At 45.4% G+C, this 14,226-nt stretch overlaps 1 long non-coding RNA gene across 3 annotated transcripts in view; it reads right to left on the reverse strand.

The window, feature by feature from the left end:
- The window catches only part of LOC311427584, a 38,525-nt gene extending 28,584 nt beyond the window's left edge, over window positions 1-9,941 (reverse strand). For 2 of the 3 annotated variants that reach the window (XR_014687445.1, XR_014687446.1), the window contains exons 1-2: window positions 8,051-8,163; window positions 6,018-6,091 (exon numbers count right to left, since the gene is read on the reverse strand). This is a non-coding gene — a long non-coding RNA (uncharacterized lncRNA). Of the gene's footprint in view, window positions 1-6,017; window positions 6,092-8,050; window positions 8,164-9,862 lie in introns of those variants that run through there. The other variant, XR_014687444.1, reaches the window with a different exon arrangement.
- Window positions 9,942-14,226: the final 4,285 nt, after the last annotated feature.

Here is a 14,226-nt window from a genome sequence, read left to right on the forward strand (position 1 = left end):
GTCTGTGAGAGAAAATAAAAAGGGTTTTTTTAGATATGTAAATGGAAAAAGGAGAACTAAAGAATACATAGGGCCGCTCCTTGATAGGGAAGGTCTCCTCACAGACGATGACGTAGGCAAAGCAGAGACGCTTAACACCTTCTTTGCCTCTGTCTTCAATGCCGATGATGGGCTTTGGGACCCAGGGTGCCCTGAGCTGGAGGACCGGGACGGTGGGGATGACAAACTCCCAACTGACCCTGAACGTGTGCGGGATTTGCTACTCCACCTGGATCCCTACAAGTCCATGGGTCCAGATGGGATTCATCCCCGGGTGCTGAAAGAGCTGGCGGATGTCATCGCGGAACCTCTATCAATTATTTTTCAACGATCCTGGGAATTTGGAGAGGTCCCGGTAGACTGGAAGCTGGCAAATGTTGTGCCAATTTTCAAGAAGGGTCAGAAAGAAGACCCTAGCAATTACAGGCCTGTCAGTCTCACGTCAGTGCCTGGTAAAATCATGGAGAAGTTGGTTCTCGGACTTATTGAGGCGCACCTGGGGGACAAAGCAGTCATTGGTCCCAGCCAGCATGGGTTTGTGAAGGGTAGGTCCTGCCTAACTAACCTGATTTCCTTTTATGATAAGATCACCCGTATGGTGGACCAAGGGAAACCAGCTGATGTGATTTTTTTGGACTTCAGCAAGGCTTTTGACACGGTTTCCCATAGGATCCTACTGGACAAAATGTCCACCATACAGCTAAATAAAAACATCATACGATGGGTGAGCAATTGGCTAACGGGCAGGGCCCAAAGGGTTATGGTAAATGGAGCTGCGTCAGGCTGGCGGGCGGTCACCAGTGGGGTCCCTCAAGGCTCCATTTTAGGGCCGGTACTTTTCAATATTTTTATAAGCGATCTGGATGTAGGAATAGAGGGTATTTTGAGCAAGTTTGCTGATGACACCAAACTTGGAGGAGTTGTGGACTCAAATGAGGGCGTAAAGGCCTTGCAGAGGGATCTGGACAGGTTGGAGAGCTGGGCGATCACCAACCGCATGAAGTTCAATAAGAGCAAGTGCCGGGTCCTGCACCTGGGACGGGGAAACCCTGGCTGCATGTACAGACTGGGCGATGAGATGCTGGAGAGCAGCCTAGAAGAGAGGGATCTGGGGGTCGTGGTAGACAGCAAGTTGAATATGAGCCAGCAGTGTGCCCTGGCAGCCAGGAGGGCCAACCGTGTCCTGGGGTGCATCAAGCACAGCATCGCTAGTAGGTCAAGGGAGGTGATTGTCCCGCTCTACTCTGCGCTGGTGCGGCCTCACCTCGAGTACTGTGTGCAGTTCTGGGCACCACAGTATAAAAAGGACATGAAACTGTTGGAAAGTGTCCAGAGGAGGGCTACGAAGATGGTGAAAGGCCTGGAGGGGAAGACGTACGAGGAACGGCTGAGGTCACTGGGCCTGTTCAGCCTGGAGAAGAGGAGGCTGAGGGGAGACCTCATCACAGTCTACAACTTCCTCGTAAGGGGTTGTCAAGAGGCAGGAGACCTTTTCTCCATTAACACTAGTGACAGGACCCGTGGGAACGGGGTTAAGCTGAGGCAGGGGTAATTTAGGCTGGACGTCAGGAGGGGGTTCTTCACAGAGAGGGTGGTTGCACACTGGAACAGGCTCCCCAGGGAAGTGGTCACTGCACCGAGCCTGTCTGAATTTAAGAAGAGATTGGACTGTGAACTTAGGCACATGGTCTGAACTTTTGGGTAGACCTGTGCGGTGTCAAGAGTTGGACTTGATGATCCTTAAGGGTCCCTTCCAACTCAGGATATTCTATGATTCTATGATTCTAAATTGTAGGCTGGTGCAGCATAGATTGGTTGTCTTTTATGCTGAGGTACATGATTCTTGCTTAACAAACACTGTTGGAATAAATGTGAATCATACATGACAATTCTTCACTCTTACTCCTGTAGAGAACATGAGCCCTCAGGAAACAGTATTTACTGAAACAAACCTTTCTGCAGCGATAGCTGCCAACACAGTTACACTTTGCGACTTTACACAGGGTCTCACAAGCAGGTTCCATCATGAGCATTTCTGTGCACTACCCCATCACCATCCGTGCTGCGTCGTTGGCTCAGGCACAGAGATAAGACAAAATCTGATGATGGGTGAGTGCTACATCAGTTCTTCACAATCTGTTCTTTAATCCTATATGTGACTCAAAACTGAAGCCTTCTTAGTGAAAACTCATTCCATACTTGTAATGAGTTTCATACAGTGCACTTGATACACCGGGAAAATAAGCTGGAAAATTCTCACTTTGCGGACTGTGGCTGCTGCCTCATGAGAGGTGCAAATGTGTGCTGCTCACAGTTACTTCCACAGAAAGTCAAATAATACTGAGAGCATGCCATGCTTTGTGGCTGATTCTCCTGAAAATGAAGGTAACAGTGTGCTCTGACCAGATTTCTCTTTTCTTTAGAAGCCTGCCCATGCCCAAAACACCCATGCCCACGCTGGTGCCTCAGCGAGGGGGGTGCAAACACCCGGACCTGCACTGGGTGGTGAGGGGGAAGAGCGTTTTCTCGGGTTGCCCCTCGCAGGAAAAGGGGTCTGGAGCAGGTAACAGCAAAAGACAGTGCTGCCCACCCTCCCTAGAGCCGCTGCTGGGCATTAATTAAATTCAGGCTCTCATTCCCCGAGAGGCAACAGGGTCCTGGTTTCCTCCCTCCCCTCCGGCAGCGCCGGTGCCGCACGGCAGGGCAAGAGCCCCCTCTGCTGCTCTTCTACAGGAAACGAGTTTCCTGAGAAAAACAGGCTTTTTCGGCAGCCGCCGGCGCACTTGGGCTCAGCCGTGTTTGTTTTTTGGGGGAACATTAAAGCCCAGCATCCCTCCTGCTGCAGGGATGCCGAGAAGGTTTGGCCGCCCCTCTCCCCCAGGGGCGATGCGACCACCCTAAAAACGCCTTTTTTCCACCGTGCCCGCTGCTGCCGGGCCGTGCCACAGCTTCGTGTCCCCTCACAGGGGACAAGTGGCGATTTTCTGCCCCCGGCTTGCTGCTCTCAGCGGTGCCAGGATGGGGACAGTGGCAGGGCGTACTGTGTGTGGGCAGCCCCTCGCCCCAGCCTGTGTGGGCAAGCCCTAATTCATGCTGTTAGCGGGAAGCCAAGGTGCCATGCAGTCTGTACGGAATCAATTTTCACATCCGGAGGCAGACAGAAGGGCAAAACTCAAGAGCCATTGTCCCAGCCCTAGGGTGACAAATGACTTCAGCAGTTCTGCTTATGGAGGATCACTTAAAAGACCTGGTCACCTACTTCATGCATGAGCTGGGGCACCCATCTCCACCGTCATCACTGTGCTCTTGCCCTTTGCAGGCAGCACAGGGAGAGAAAAGATATTTCAGTTTGGACGAGCTTGGCTCTCGTGTGCTAGTGTACCTAATCACTCCAAGGTGATTCCTCTGGCAAGCGGAGGTGCGCTGGTGAGTCCAGCAAACAGAAGAGGTCAAACCAGGAAACCCACCTTCTCCTCTGCCTCCCTGAACAAGTTGCAGTCCTGTCTCAGAGGGATTTATTTTTATTTTTATTTTTATTTTTATTTTTATTTTTATTTTTATTTTTATTTTTATTTTTATTTTTATTTTTATTTTTATTTTTATTTTTATTTTTATTTTTATTTATTTTTATTTTTATTTTTATTTAAGTATTTTCTTTCCCAGTCATGAACAGTAAAAACAATCTGTTCTTACTGAGCTTCTTTGTCATTTTGTAATAGCTTTGGTTCTTTGTCTTGATGCACTTTGGTGCAAGTGACATATTTGGGTGGCACTTGTCCCAGAAATGGACTAAAATCAGACAGGCAAATGTTTCATCTATCTCCAGCAGAGGCCAGTGGATGTTTCAGATTAGGACCACTTCTGAAATCATGTCCCACATGCTGCCTGAAGCCCTGGGGGAGCCTACCCGTGGTGGCACCAGGTTCTCAGCCAGTCCCACCCCATCGCGCTGTGACGGCCTCCACTCTTTCATGGCCCTCTCTGCAGATGTGTTTCTTTTCCTGCAGTTCTGCTTTGCACTTTCCTTTCTGACACTGAGTTTTGTATTTGTCAGTGAATAAATAGACCCAGGATTGTAAAAATATTCTGCTTGGCAGCTGGGCTTGGCAGTTCCGATCAATTAGGACCATTAGTCATGATGGGATGGAGAAAACGTCTCAGGCCCGAGGCGTATAAACGTTCTCAGGGCCCAAAAATTCCCTTGGCAGCCCAAGCCCTGAGCAATTCAGTCTGCTTAAATTACTGTTTTTCAGTGTGCCTGCACTGGTCTGGAGTGGTTTGCCTCATACTTCTAGGGCGAGTGGGACCTCAAGAGAGGTTTCTGTGGTGCTGAGAAGGTGTTTATACACCTTGGGACCTGAGGATCAAAAAGGTGATCAGCAGGGACAGGAGAGAAGAGGGTCAGCTCTGCTGTGGGCACGAATGGGCAGCCTGATGTGTGATGGAGAGGCACCCTCATTGTGGTCATGGGCAGTTTTCATGACTGGAATGAAAGTGGCACTTTTAGCTCACCGTCGCCTGCTCAGCTTCTGCAGTGATGTATGGCCCAGCTTAGTCAGGCCATGGACTGAAAGCCCCATAGAAAACATGGCAACATGAAGAAATGTGGGTGGCAATCCATGAGAGCTCACCCATTCCCTCTGGCTAGTCACTGATCCCTAGCACTGGTTTTAGAGGCACTTGGTGTGCCGGTGCAACACATGGCAAATAAATATGAGCTGTTTTGCAAGACTCTGCTCACATCAACCTCACAAGTACAACCAAGATAACCCATTGTTTACTCGCTTGCCTTTCACAGTCTTGGGCACAAGGAGAAGAGGTGGTACCCACAGCTATCTGCCCACCCACAGCTGGGCAGCACAAACCTGGCACCACCACCTCGTCTTAGTCCATCTCAGCTGCTACATGGTGTGCAGGGAGAGACCAGCACAGAAATAAATGCTTCACCCAGCAGCCGTGGGTGCCTCAGTTTCACTTGGCAGCGGAGGCAGCCTGTGAAGCCCCGGCTTGGTTTCCCCCAGCTGGGCTTCCTGACCTGGCACCAGCTCTGGCACCAGCCTTCAGAAACAGCCCTGGGCGCAGCAGGCTGTGGCGGTGATTAAGGCAAGGACTGAACAGCTCAAAGTTGTCAGCTGGCTCCACGCAGGGTGTAGCTTTGAATTTAACACCTATAAGGGTCAACGAGAAAAAATAAGGCTTTCTTTGTCCCAGCTCTGCCTGCACCACTGTGTGTGGGTGCCTGACCAGCACAGACTGTGCACTGTGCGCGCAGGTCTGTCTGCATTACAGACGGGTACTGAGATCTGATCTTTGCTAACAGACCTTAAAACACTCATTTGAGAAGACCTCTCTGCTGGGGATGGTGCTCTGGACCGGCAGCTGCCTTACTGCTTTGCTGAATAAGTGGTTCAATGACATCTTGAAGCCAGGTTAGTGTCCAGCTAGGAGGACTGGCAGGCATGCCTGCATCCTGCTCTCTGCTCCATTTCTCTGTCTGGTTACTGCACAAAGCCCTTCTCCCATTCCCAAGAGAGATCTTAGATTTCCCATGTCTTAACAAGCCCAGGACCAAAATTTTATTCATAGGATCCAGGCAACTGTTTCTGATCACCTACCAGATTAATCTGAACGGGGTCCACCCTCCTGGTTGCTAACAGCAGGCTACCGTATAAGCATCTTCTGCTAAAATTCATAACAGATTTATTCACTGGAGTTAGGTGCTTTCCCAGCTCTGCTTCTTGCCCAAAAAGCATGCTTAAAATAAACATTTTTCTCTTTGTCATTGCGAGATATATTTGACCTACTCGTACTTCTTTCCCCCAACAAGGAATTCTACTTTGTGTTCCTGTACTGCGAGCATTTGTGTTCTTTGTTAGCTCCTGCTTCAGCTTCACTAACCCCTGGATTGCTTACTTGCCCAACAAATATATGGGTCTCATTTACCTTTTACGGTAACCAAAAATGAAATTATTGATTACCTGTTTCCTTCAGGACACATTGTTAAACTGCTTCACTTCCAAACCAGAGAAACTGCGCAGAGCAGAAAATCCCCCTGAAAATGTAAAAAGGTCAATGGTGCATTTGATGACATGAGTGCTTATGAAGCCACATAATTCATCATTTGTTACTACAGAACTCGTTCCTAGGGGGATTAGCATTTGCCAATAAATATACCATATGCTGGATTCTGTATGGAGATTTTTTAAGCTACCTTACTAAGTCATTAAGGATCTCCCATGACAACTATGACTAAAATGGGCCAAGCCCACCAGGGTTCCCTAGACCAGTGAAGCATGTGGGTTAAAGGATGAAGTCATGTCTCACTCGTGTACCAATCCTTCAGCGAGACATTTACAATTAAATAGTTTGCTTGTGACTTGTCTGTTGGGAAGAACTATTACTCCTCTGTGAGGACATGGATTTAACCCTTCCTTCCCTCCATAATTTGGGGAAAGGAGAAAGAGCACAGAGGAAGGTACAGAGGAGTTTGCACAGCAATCAGTGGCTGTGGCGGCACAGGCTCCAACACGATCCATGCAGACCTAAGAGGGGTTATTAGCAGTTTGTATCAGAATGTATATTAGCTTTCAAATCAAAAGACTAAATAAGGAAAGAAAGAAAGAAAAATAATTCTCTGAAGTTGGCCTCTCGTAGGAAGGGCTTGTGTATTCCACCTTCATGCTGCCAGAGGTCTTTCCTCACTGAAGTTGCCTGAAAGTCTGGAGAAGAAACAGCCTCTCCAGCAGCAGGGAGCTGTGAGACAGACACACGCACACCCCCAGCAGGCTACGCCAACCTGCCGAGAAAATGTTTTTGCAGATGATGAGAAAGCATTGAACTGCTTCTTCGGATCTCAGCTGTCTCCCTGACTCCCAAAGATCTCAGTGCCTCCGTCACTGCAGACCAGCCTCTGCTGGTCAAAGCTCACAGCCTGCCCGAGCATATGCAGACACAAGCACCCTTGCAAAACTGCTTTTGATATAAAAACATTAAATATATGCGCACCCAACACCCCGGGGGCTGAACGACAGCCTGAAGCCCATAGTTGGAAATGAGCTCCCTGAAGGAGTGGGGACCCTGGGGGCAGGTCTGCAGCAAGTGGGAAGTGCTGAGGGTCTCTGGAAATGAAAGGCATTACTTAATTGCAGAACACTGGGAAAAATTCCCAGTGTTGCTGAAAATTAATGACAAAATTCCCTTGGACTTCATTTGAAGGAGTATTTGGCTCATATGACATAGTACAGATGGCTAAATTTCTTCAGGATGGGTACAGTGTAAATGACTAAATAAGAGAGCAAAATAACAACAACAACAAAAAAGTAAAAGCAAGAGTAATGTATATTTTCTAAAGAAATCTTGGAATGGATGTTCAAAAGAGGTATAACATTAAGCTTTTTCCTTCTTCAGAAACTTTTTGTCCTCAGTTTAACTTCCTGTTTGCTCTAACGCAGAGATTTCCTAAAGCACATTAAGCTAATGCTGACACACAAACATCCAGCTCACATCATATTGAGATGAATACGTGAACTTCCTGAAAAAACACATACAGCTGCTTCTCCTTACCTGCTAAGTAGAATCCATGTAAAAACTAGCAGAAGCTTAGCTACATAAGAAATAATATTAGAAATATTTTTATTTCTTTTATTTTTATTAGAATCAGAAACAGAAAATTTATTAGAAATAATCTTAGAAACTTGGAATCTGAGAGGAAATAAAGTAACAAAAGAATACTATGTGCCTGCTGTGTAGGCTTATTCTTAAACATGAAAAACTTCCATGAAAACCAAACCCAACCAATTAATAACCAGGTAATCCCGTTGGCTTGAATGATCCAGAAATGGCATTCACTTCAATGCTGCAAAATAAATGGTTCATAAAACCAGCATATGGAACACTTTTTCCAAGCTCAAACTAAAGGAGTTGCAATAGCCAAAATGAGTCAAAGCCAGAGCCGTACACAAAGACACTTTTCTTAACAGAACAAAATTCCTGATTGAATGATTTTTGTTACCTTGGAGAACATCTGAGTGCCGTGAGAGCTGTCTTTCTCCCCCGTATTTTGAAGAAATCTTCGTATCTCTGTGTTTGAATAGCTGAAAACTGTACTGCACCTGCTAATTTAAAGTGAGCACAAAGCAGTCTTTTCCTCCCACAATCATGGGCAGGCACACTTGAGAAATGACAGACTTTCTGTGTGTGTTTTGTAGCACAGAGCACTTGAGCCTCCACGTTATCATGGCCATTAAGGGATGGTTCTGCTCTGAGAGATGTCAGAGTGGACTTGCAGTGAAAAACAGAGTCTGACAGCCCAGCTACTCGCAAATCAATAAGCTGCCAATTTTTCCTTTCCAGTCAATAAGGTGTGATAGAAACCAGAGCAGAGACATTCAGCCAGCTAGGCAGTTAGCAAATCTCGCTTCCTGAGAGCAGAGGATGCTGATTAGCTTTGGTAGCTGTGTGAACCCATCTCGTCCAGGTAATTACGACACCTCTGAGATCTGTAGGTCTATTGCCTGGAGCAACACCATGTTTTTTAGATTAATAATGCCAGATTATTTTTATTTTTTTTTTCCTCCAGCAGTCATTGCCACTGTGGACCACTAAATCGTTATTTTGGCTGGTTATTTTGGCAGGGAAGGTTTGAGTCCATCATTCACAGGCAGGTCTCACAGCTGGGGAGGCGTCAGGCCCTGGAGGTGATCCCTGCTGTCTCCCCAGCTGTGCAGTAGCACACACTAATTGCGAGAATCATGGTTATAAAAGGGAACATGCAGTCCTCTGTCCCCCAGAATTTATGTTGTTATTAGATAAAAAGGTATCGGGGCAACTACATTTTAATGCAGACGTGCCTTTTTTAGTAGCAACAGTTTCCCCCTGCCTTGAGGCAAGGTCCCCAGCGTCGTGACGAGCCCTGCTCTATCTCCGCCTGGCGGCTGCACGGCCCGGAGCATCCCCGACCGCCGACTGCAGCTGCAGTTTCGCTGCTACCTGCGCTTTACACGCGGGACACAGCTCGTTTGCAGATTAAAAAGCGCGTGGCCGAATGCAAACGGTGCCTGCCTTCTCGCCTGCAAGCATGACGTGCTGACAGCTCAGCCCCTGCAGTAACCATTTTGTCAGCAGGTTGCTGAGAGATGCTCCCGTAACACCATAGTGACAGGAGCTGGAGACCATGTGAGAGCTATGCTCTGAATCCTGGACCTGGCTGCCCTGGAAGAGGCACGCAAAAAGTGCCTGGAAAGAGAAATGAATGCACTAAGGATAACTGGGTGCTCATACCACTGACATGATTTTGTGATTTCTGAGTTTTAAATGTAGTTTGAACTTAACTTTTAAGAAGTTTGTAAGTAAATTCTTTCAAAACTGATATTGAATCAAGACCTAAATATACCATCAGGAAAATTCTGACTCCTAAGAAGGCTTTCATCTGAAATATTTCCTGTACAGCTCACCGGTGTCTTGCACAGCACAACTTCACTGCTTTGAAGGTGCCATCACTCTGAATGCGCAGCAGCTGACTGACACAAGCTTTACTACACAAATATATATAAAGAGCACAAAATGCCAGAGAACACCCATTAGTTTAACAGGTAACTGCCAAGTTGTGTCTTAGACCTATGCAACATGTTAAATTCTTTTGGTATATACACATTTGTATATACACATGAAAGAATGCCCACCTTCCTACCAACCTATCCATCTGTGGGACAAGGATGGAGGAGCAAAAATCTCTCCCTGTCAGAAGTGGAGTTCCCCTGTTCCTGGATGCTTGTGCTCTCTCTGCTCCCAGAATAAATTTGTTCTGTTCCCGTGTCTGACTTACCTGCCCAAGAGATGGTGACTTCCAGCAGCTTCAAAAGGTGCTGTTACAGGAGAAGCATGAAGTGGTCTCCTGACAGCCCAGCACTTCTCTAAGAGAGAGCAACAGAGATCTCCAAGTACCATAGCTTCTTTGGTTTCAATCAACACTAAGCTCTCTCCTCCTCAGTCTCTGCTGGATATGGTCTGTCCCTATTTTAAAGCCTTTTCAGAGCAGACAACACATCTGTTGAGCACACACAACCACACAACTTCTCCCCTGAAAATCCTATGTTGAAGCAGAAATCTTTCCTTTCTTTCTATTGAAAAGGGCTAGAAAGTGATGAATAACACCTCATTATAGAGGATTTTTTTTTTTCTCTCCCAAATTGTGGCAAATTTTTGCACCAGAAGAAATCAAATTTAAAGAAAGAGAATTACTTGTTTTCTAGTAGCAGACTTTTATAAATAAAACTCCAAAACAAATTGGAGCACACGTAAGCATTTGATCTCCATATGGATGTTCTGCCTATTTAACGTTGCCTGAAATATGTGCATCTTTGATGTTTGTTGTAAAAGTATAATAAAATGAAAAGAAGGAGAATGCTTTTTCTTTTTCTTTTCTTTTTTTTTTTTTCCCCCTACAGAATGAAAATGATTTGCTCCTTGTTTCTTCTACTGTGATGTCTGCTGCTGCATTTGCTCAGCTTTATGAGTTTTCTTTGTACATGTTGTCTTTTAAAGCTTTGATGTATGCTTGATAGTATCTACCTTCACCACCATTACATTCACAAAGAAAGCACAGTTCTACTGAAAATGGTGAATTTTTCATCAGATAATTAGTGTTGCCCATAAATATGTTTGTCTGTCTCCTAACTACTTCAGAGTACGTTGGGAAAATAGCTTCTGAGACGAAGCTTAGGAGGGGATGCCTGGGAAAATGCTAGACAAACACTTTTAAGAGATTGAGACTTCCGAGTGCCCTTTAGTTGGGAACAGTCAGAACATTGCACCCAGAAGCACTTGAACTTTATTTAAACGCCATGCATTGAGAAACGCTTTCTTATGAAACCATTGACATGGAAAATGTTAGGTAAGTATTTTGAGGATACTTCTTATTACTGGTAAGATTTAATAAAGTTCAAGTACAAGTGTGAACTGAAACATCATCTGAAAAGAGTGGCCTGAAGCATATTCTCATTATTAAGCACTTGAGAAAGTATTTTCTACAAATGCAGCTGCCTCAGGTGCTGTCCTGGGGAACAGATCTTCATCCCAAGGTGAAGCTTATCATCTCTCCTAGGGGAACTGCCAGGCATCCTGCTTCAGAAAACAAAAGAACTTGGCTGGTTTGTTCAGGTACATAAAGGGCCTGGAGTGATAGAGGTGCAGCCAGCAATCTCGTGTGTAATTCCAAGTGGGTCCTTGAGCAATGCCAGCGAGTCAGCCCCGACTCCGGCAACAGGTAGTGAGAGGTACAGCATGTACCACGAAACAAGGTCCCAAGGGAGCTGGCAGTACCTGTAACAGACTTACCCAACAGCATCCCACAGGCATTTTCCTCTGAAGCAGAGGGAGAGGCTCACCACCAGCCTGTTTTGCACACACTTTCTCTGTCAGTGCAGCTCTCATCCTCTGCACAGGCCTCGCTCCCATTGCAGGTGTCTGGGCAGCAGAAGTGATAGTGGCTATTGCTAGCGGTGAGACAGGAGTGCTCAGGGCAGCAGCTGTGGCTGAGGAAGCAGCTCACCTCTCCTCTTTTCCACCCAGAACATGGCAGCAGCAGCAGCAAGTCTGCTTTTCAAGGGCCCTTTGCCACTGCGGCCTTTCCATGCCAAGAGCCCAACCCTTTCTCACCGGAATGGCAAAAGCAACTTTTTCCTTTGCTGCTGGTAGAAGCCACATTTATCTTCTTGATATCTCTGGCTTGTTTTTTGATAGGTACATCTAGCAAGGGAGAGACAGCATACACATTTCAGCAACAGGGGCGGGAGCTGAAGGAAATGGGCACCATACAGGGCCAGGATCACTCTCAGCTCTGCCACTTTCCAATCCCACACTTGCATTTATGGCAATGGCAGAAAACTGGGCCAACTTTAGCTGCTGCTGGAGGCTCTTTCACTAAACATGAACCACTCTCAGTGAGCGATCTCTCTCCTCTTTTCTCCTGCACCACTACTGTGTGTACAGCAAAACCTGAGGATGCTGGAAAACAACCTTTTCTTATGGCTCAGAAACCTGGTACCCAGAGAATGTTCAACCTTGCACTGAAGAGACGGAATTTATCCAATCTGTTAATGGACCAGAAACACATTTTAGAAGCTGCCAGAATTCAGACAGACATTTTCAAGGAAGTCTAAATGTATGCCACCTATTAGATTCTTTAGAAAACCCATATGTGGATATTATTTGATCAATGCTCTCAGATAATAAATGCCATATCACAGACCTCTGGCAGAGTTGCTGGTTGTCTTGACAGTGCTATAAAAGACACGAGTTGTAACGACCACAACAGTTTTCTCCTCTCTTAGGCTGATTCTGCCACAGATGAATCACAGACCCATTAAAAGAGAGCAGCTTGAAAGGGATCTCAGGAGGTCATTGAAATTCGGCTGCCTGCCCCATCACATTTCTGACAGTTTTTTCTCCCACCTGTTCTTAAAATCCTCCAATTATGACTCTCCCACATCTTCCCCCAGACTATTGATTATGGTGCTATTATTACTTGTGGAAAGTTTTACTAACACACGACCTCTCTCCCCTTTATTACACTTCTATATTCACTGCTGCTTGGTCTACACATATCAGGCAATGTGTAGGGCAACAAAGAGGGGTAATTTATTCCCAACCTCTCTTTTAGTTATGTCCTGGAAGACAGTTGTTTTGCCTTCGTCACTCTTTTTATTATTAATTTATTTATGTATTTATTTTCCCCAGTAAATTACCTGTTTTCATTGCTTCCTTAGGGTTTCACATGTGCTTCTTTATTAAATATATTTCTTAAAGTTTGCTGTCCATATCCACAGCTGTGACAAAAAGTGCAAAGATTGTCTTATTCTACTAACAGCACTTCCATATAGATATCTAATCTATCTGCATGCATGCACAGACACACATAAGCATGGCAGGGCCATAGTCACTGCCAAACCTGTGACTTGATCTCTACACTGCAGTTTTTTGAGATACAACAGAAATCTCTACACCATCAACATTTACGTTCACATCTATACTTGAAGCAGGTTAAATTCATTCCAGGCCTCTTTGCTTCCCTTGCAGACCCAGATGATTTTATTTCATCTTTTCTTGGAGCAGTACTACTGACTCTGACAAAAGAGATACATAAAAGCTAGCTCTGTGTTCTAACAGCCTCTGGATTTCTTATCAGTTTCCCAAATATACCCAGAATAAATCCTTTCCTTCCTGCTTACACTGCTTGCTGGTAAGCACAATACCAAAACACCTAGCAGTTAGAGTGGGAAAGGAAGTGGCTGTGCAGATGTCAAAGACAAAGAGTAATGTTCTCTTCAGGAAACAGATGGCTTGAGCTGGTATTTATAGCACTCCATATATGTTAGACAAAAACAGACCATGGTACAAAAGCTGAAGTATCTGGAAAGCTGGCAAGGCATTTATAAATGTGTACTAGGGGGCTGGATGGTGGATGCTGTTTATGTACTACCCCTTCTTTATTTTGAAGAGGTTATGTGGCATATTAAGGATCTACCTTGTTTCTCCTGGCTGCAGTCTCTGATACTTGGGTCGAAGTTATGCATTCACTGGTCAATATAATGAAGAAAAGATGAGTAAAGACAGTGGTAATGTCTGGTGTATGCAAGGAGGTGATTTAACTGTGATACTGTGCAGAAGCAGGGGATGACAACTGCAGGTTAGCCAGTGCTCACCTACATTACTTGGTCCTCATGCACAATTACCTACTTACTTGCAACTTAGTATTTGTACCTCAAAATTCATTTATAACAATGAAACAAGATTGCACAAAATCCAGTTAGGTAACAAGCTGCACCTGGTCACAGCTGATGTACAGTCAGACATTTTTGATGTTACAATAGGAAATGCACAATAATTTGAGAAATTATTCCCACTATGTCATTAAGAAACTACTTCATGGCACAAAATTAAGTCTAGTAGTTTGATACTATGAATGCAGAGACCATATTTTTTCACAGTCCATTCTGTCAGATTTTCATCAAGTAGGTTTTTAAAAGGCAAAAGAATATTTCTGTGGTACAAGGGAGCTGAATCTCATTCCACAAGCAGACAAAAGTTATTGCGCCATGAGATCCATTCACTAATACATTAATTCATACTGAGCAGATGACGTGCTGACATTTTTACTTTCAACTGTGTTGCACGGCCGTATTCTGACAT

The sequence above is a fragment of the Aythya ferina genome (genome assembly GCF_964211825.1).
Source record: "Aythya ferina genome assembly, chromosome: Z".
NCBI lineage: Eukaryota > Metazoa > Chordata > Aves > Anseriformes > Anatidae > Aythya > Aythya ferina.